The 4,827-nt window shown below is 43.9% G+C and overlaps 1 pseudogene; it reads right to left on the reverse strand.

Annotated features, from left to right (window-relative positions):
• Positions 1-931: 931 nt before the first annotated feature.
• LOC139264076 (jerky protein homolog) lies at positions 932-2,407 on the reverse strand (annotated as a pseudogene).
• Between the last annotated feature and the right edge of the window lie 2,420 nt (positions 2,408-4,827).

Here is a 4,827-nt window from a genome sequence, read left to right on the forward strand (position 1 = left end):
AGGAAACTCAAACCCTCCCTGCTGCACCATCTCTCCAGCCACGTATTCATCTGCTCTATCCTCCTATTTCTGTACTCACTAGCTCGTGGCACCGGGAGTAATCCAGAGATCATTACCTTTGAGATCCTGCTTTTTAATCTCTCTCCTAGCTCCCTAAACTCGGCCTGCAGGACCTTATCCCTCTTTCTACCTATGTCATTGGTCCCGATATGGACCATGACCTCTGGCTGTTCACCCTCTCCCTCCAAAATGCCCCACAGAGTAGTGATGAAACATTGTTTTTCAGATTGGAGGAAGGTATACAGTGGTTTTCCCTAAGGGTCAGTCTAGGACCACTGGTTTTCTTAATGTACAGTAAACTCTCGTTTACCCGGATTGTTTGGGGATTCGGCAACCCTGGGTAAACAAATTTTCCGATAGGGCGAGTTTACATTTTAAAGTTAATATTTGAAGGTGATAGAACCAAACACAAAATATTTTATATATCGTATCATATAGATCTTGATCCGCTCTTTCCAATGAGCTATTCAGATTGAAAATCGATTCATAACTTTTTGAAATATAAAATAATTGACAAGTGCTAAATTTATATGGTCGAATAAATAAAACAAAGATTTAGTTCATGTTATTTGAACGTGAACGTAATAAAATAAATGAAAATTGATTCATAATTTTTCGAAATTAAAAATAAATGTCTAATAAATGAAACAAAATATTTAGTTCATGTTATTTTATTATTTTATTCTGTTAAATTTGCTTATTCTGCTATTGCTTCTTCTTCAATTGCTACTTCTGTCAAAGTTTCTTCGTCTGCAGACGCTCCTTTTTCTGCATTGACATTTGAGATTGATTTTTAAAATAGCGATCTTATATCTGCTTGTTTAAATTAATTCATTTTCTTCTTAATTAAAATATTGTGGATGATATGAGTTTACAGAACTTCGTGAGAAGTAAAATGAGAATTCTCCTTAAAATAACCGACAACATATTTCATTGCTTCTTCAGCACATGTCCAAGTCATTTTTTGTTTTTCTTCAATTTCATTGTCTGAATCACTTATTTTTTCATCAGATTTACCTTTATTGGTGACTATGCCGATAGGTTCCTCGTCAGTATAAGTTTGTGTTACATCTGCTTCGATGTCAACATTTATCCACTTAGCAATGTCATCTTCTGCTAAGGATTTAAGTGCGTTTGTTTCATGTGCACTGCTGACAATCTCACGATTTCTTTTACAGCCTGTTTTTTATTAGCCCGTACATAAAAACCTTCAAATTCTTCGTCATCAGAAGCACTGTCTTCAAATATGACATTGGGCCACAACTTGCGCCAACACCTCTTCAATGTAATGTTTTTTACTTCTCTCTATGCCAGCGAACATGCATAGATGGCATCTTCAATATTGTATGCTCTCTGGAAATCAGAGATTGATTGATCGCTATTAATTAATTTGCTCATGAAGTTATTCCTATAGTGGCACTTGAAGTTTTGTATGACACCCTGATCCATAGGTTGAATGAGCGAGGTCACATTGGGGGCAAATAGCATGCAAAGATGTTGCCACAACTAGACACTAATTTTGACGCATGTGGGTGTGCTCTGCAATTGTCCAAAAGCAGCACACACTTTCCATTAGGCTTGCCTATTTTCTTCATGTTTTCTCGAACTTGGGGGACGAATTCTGTTGAAAACCTTTCCATAAATATGTCCTTTCCATCCACGCACTTTTCTGAGCTTTATAGCTAACTGGTAAATGAGTAATTCCTTTTAAAGCCCGTGGTTTCCTTGATTTGCCAATCACTAAAAGTGGAAGTCTATGTTCTCCAGAGGCAGTGACACAATTCAAGATTGTTAACCTCTCCAACTGCTACGTTGGCAAACACTGCCATAGTAAGCCAGTTTCATCAGCGTTGTATATTTGATCTGCAGTCAATTTCTTTTCCTGCACCATTTCAGCAAATAGTCTTGAAAAGTTCTGTGCGACCTCATTGTCTGCTGATTTTTTTTCGCCCGTCACATCCAGTTGGCAAATGCCGTGACGATGCTTAAAACGTGTGAGCCAACCTTCTGAAAAAATGCACTCTTCAGTTAAATTCATTTTCATCTTGAAGTCCTTGGCCTTTGCTGTAATCATTGACCCTGAAATTGCCACACTTTCAGACTGTTTCAAAGAAAACCATTCATAAAGCACTTGGTCTAGTTTGTCAAGCTTCGGCTTTTGCAAATACTTGCGGGACATTGCCTTCACGGAAGAAGCAGTGAAACTTTCTAAATCTTTCTTTTGCTTCTTGATATCATAAATTGTTGATGATCCAACTTCATATTCGTCCATCAAAGTACGCACACTTCTGCCTGCTTCAGACTTCTTTATAATTTCTAATTTCTGCTGAATGTTCAATACTTTTCGTTTCCTAATGCTGCATTTGCTTTTAGTGCTGTCAGAAGGCATTTTAAATTGTTTGATTTCAGGGGGCTGGATTTTCGGTTGTCTATAGTGATACGTCCTTACTAAACAGTATAAATGCACACGAGACCCATGCTTGAGAGAAGGTCAGTCTGTGACCTGTCCTTTATTCCTTAGCACTCAAGTGATGGAAGTGGGTGGAGCTTCCCCTTTTATACCTGAACGTCCAGGTTAGGAGTGTCTCCCACAAGTTCACCACCTAGTGGTCATTGTTCTCACAGTGGGTTACAATGCTGGTTCAATACATGACATCACCTCACCCCCAAAGTCTTATTGGGATCACAGGTTGAGTCTCTCTGGTGGTTTACGCTCTCTTGTACAGCGCCTGAGTTGGGGCTCTGGTTGTTGGGCGCTGGCCTGAGTGTCTGCTGTTTGCGGTGCCTCAGACCTATCCGGACTGCCCACAGTGACTGGGCTCTCCTCCCTTTGGTTCCGGTGTTCGGTCACCTGTGGTGGAGTGAACTCTATATCGTGTTCTTCCTCTGCTTCTTCTATGGGGTTGCTGAACCTCCTTTTTGTTTGATCCACGTGTTTGCGGCAGATTTGTCCATTGTTAAGTTTAACTACCAGAATCCTATTCCCCTCTTTGGCAATCACAGTGCCTGTGAGCCATTTGGGCCCTGCAGCGTAGTTGAGGACAAAAACAGGGTCATTTACATCAATACATCACGTCCTCGCATTCCTGTCATGGTAGTCATATTGTGACTGGCGCCTGCTCTTGACAATTTCTTTCATGGTGGGGTGTATAAGGGATTACCGGGTTTTGAGCGTCCTTTTCATTAGTAACTCTGCGGGTGGAACCCCTGTGAGTGAGTGTGGTCGGGATCTGTAGGCCAACAGGAAGCGTCATAAGCGGCTTTGTAGGGAACCCCCTTGGATTCTGAGCATCCCCTGTTTGATTATCTGCACTGCTCGTTCTGCCTGGCCGTTTGAGGCCGGCTTGAATGGTGCTGTTCTGACATGGTTAATTCCATTGCCTGCCATGAAGTCCTGGAATTCAGTGCTTGTGAAGCACGGGCCATTGTCACTGACCAAGATGTCCGGTAGACCGTGAGTGGCGAACATTGCCTGTAGACTTTCTACTGTGGCAGAGGATGTGCTTGAATTTAAAATGTCACACTCGATCCATTTGGAGTAGGCGTCTACTACAACCAAAAACATTTTTCCCATGAAAGGACCTGCGTAGTCCACATGGATGCGTGACCAAGGCTTGGCGGGCCATGGCCAGGGGTTAAAGAGGGCTTCCCTGGGCATATTGCCTAGCTGGGCACACGTGTTATACCTGCGAACACAAAGTTCCAGATCTACGTCTCTCCCTGGCCACCCAAACGTGTGACCTGGAAATTGCCTTCATCATGACAATGCCCGGGTGCTCATTGTGGAGTTCTCTGATGAATACCTCTCTGCCCATCTGGGGCATGACTACGCAGTTTCCCCACAGTAGGCAATCGGCCTGAATCGAGAGTTCATCCCTGCGCCTGTGAAATGGTTTAAATTCCTCAGGGCATGCCCTGTTCGTGGCTGCCCAGTCCCCATTCAGGACACACTTCTTGACTAGAGACAATAGCGGGTCTCAATTTGTCCAGACTTTAATCTGACGGGCTGTCACGGGTGAGCTTTCACTTCCGAAAGCTTCAACAGCCATGACCATCTCAGCAGTATGCTCGGTAGCCCCCTCAGTGGTGGCTAGTGGGAGCCTGCTGAGTGCATCGGCGCAGTTTTCGGTGCCCGGTCTGTGCCAAATTGTATAGTCATAGGCGGCTAACGTGAGTGCCCACCTCTGTATGCGGGCCGATGTGTTTGCATTTATGGCCTTGTTGTCGGCCAAAAGGGACGTTAGGGGTTTGTGATCTGTCTCCAGCTCAAATTTCCTGCCAAACAGGTACTGGTGCATTTTCTTTACCGCATATTCACATGCGAGCACCTCCTTTTCTACCATCCCGTAGCCCCTTTCTGCCTGGGACAGACTTCTGGAGGCATAAGCTACTGGCTGTAACTGACCCTTAACATTGACATGCTGCAACACACACCCGACACCATAGGACGACGCATCGCACGTTAACACAAGTTTCTTACATGGGTCATATAGCGTTAACAGATTGTTGGAACATAACAAATTGCGTGCTCTATTAAAAGCCCTTTCCTGGCTGTTCCCCCAGACCCATTCGCGACCTTTGCGTAGGAGCACGTGTAGCGGCTCTAGCAGCGTGCTCAATTTGGGAAGAAAGTTACCAAAATAGTTCAGGAGCCCCAGGAATGAACCCAGCTCCGTCGTTTTGCGGGGTCTGGGTGCTCTCTGGATCGCTTCCGTCTTGGACGCAGTAGGGCTGATCCCGTCTGCTGCTATCCTCATCCCCAGAAAT

The sequence above is a fragment of the Pristiophorus japonicus genome, chromosome 5, assembly GCF_044704955.1.
Source record: "Pristiophorus japonicus isolate sPriJap1 chromosome 5, sPriJap1.hap1, whole genome shotgun sequence".
NCBI lineage: Eukaryota > Metazoa > Chordata > Chondrichthyes > Pristiophoridae > Pristiophorus > Pristiophorus japonicus.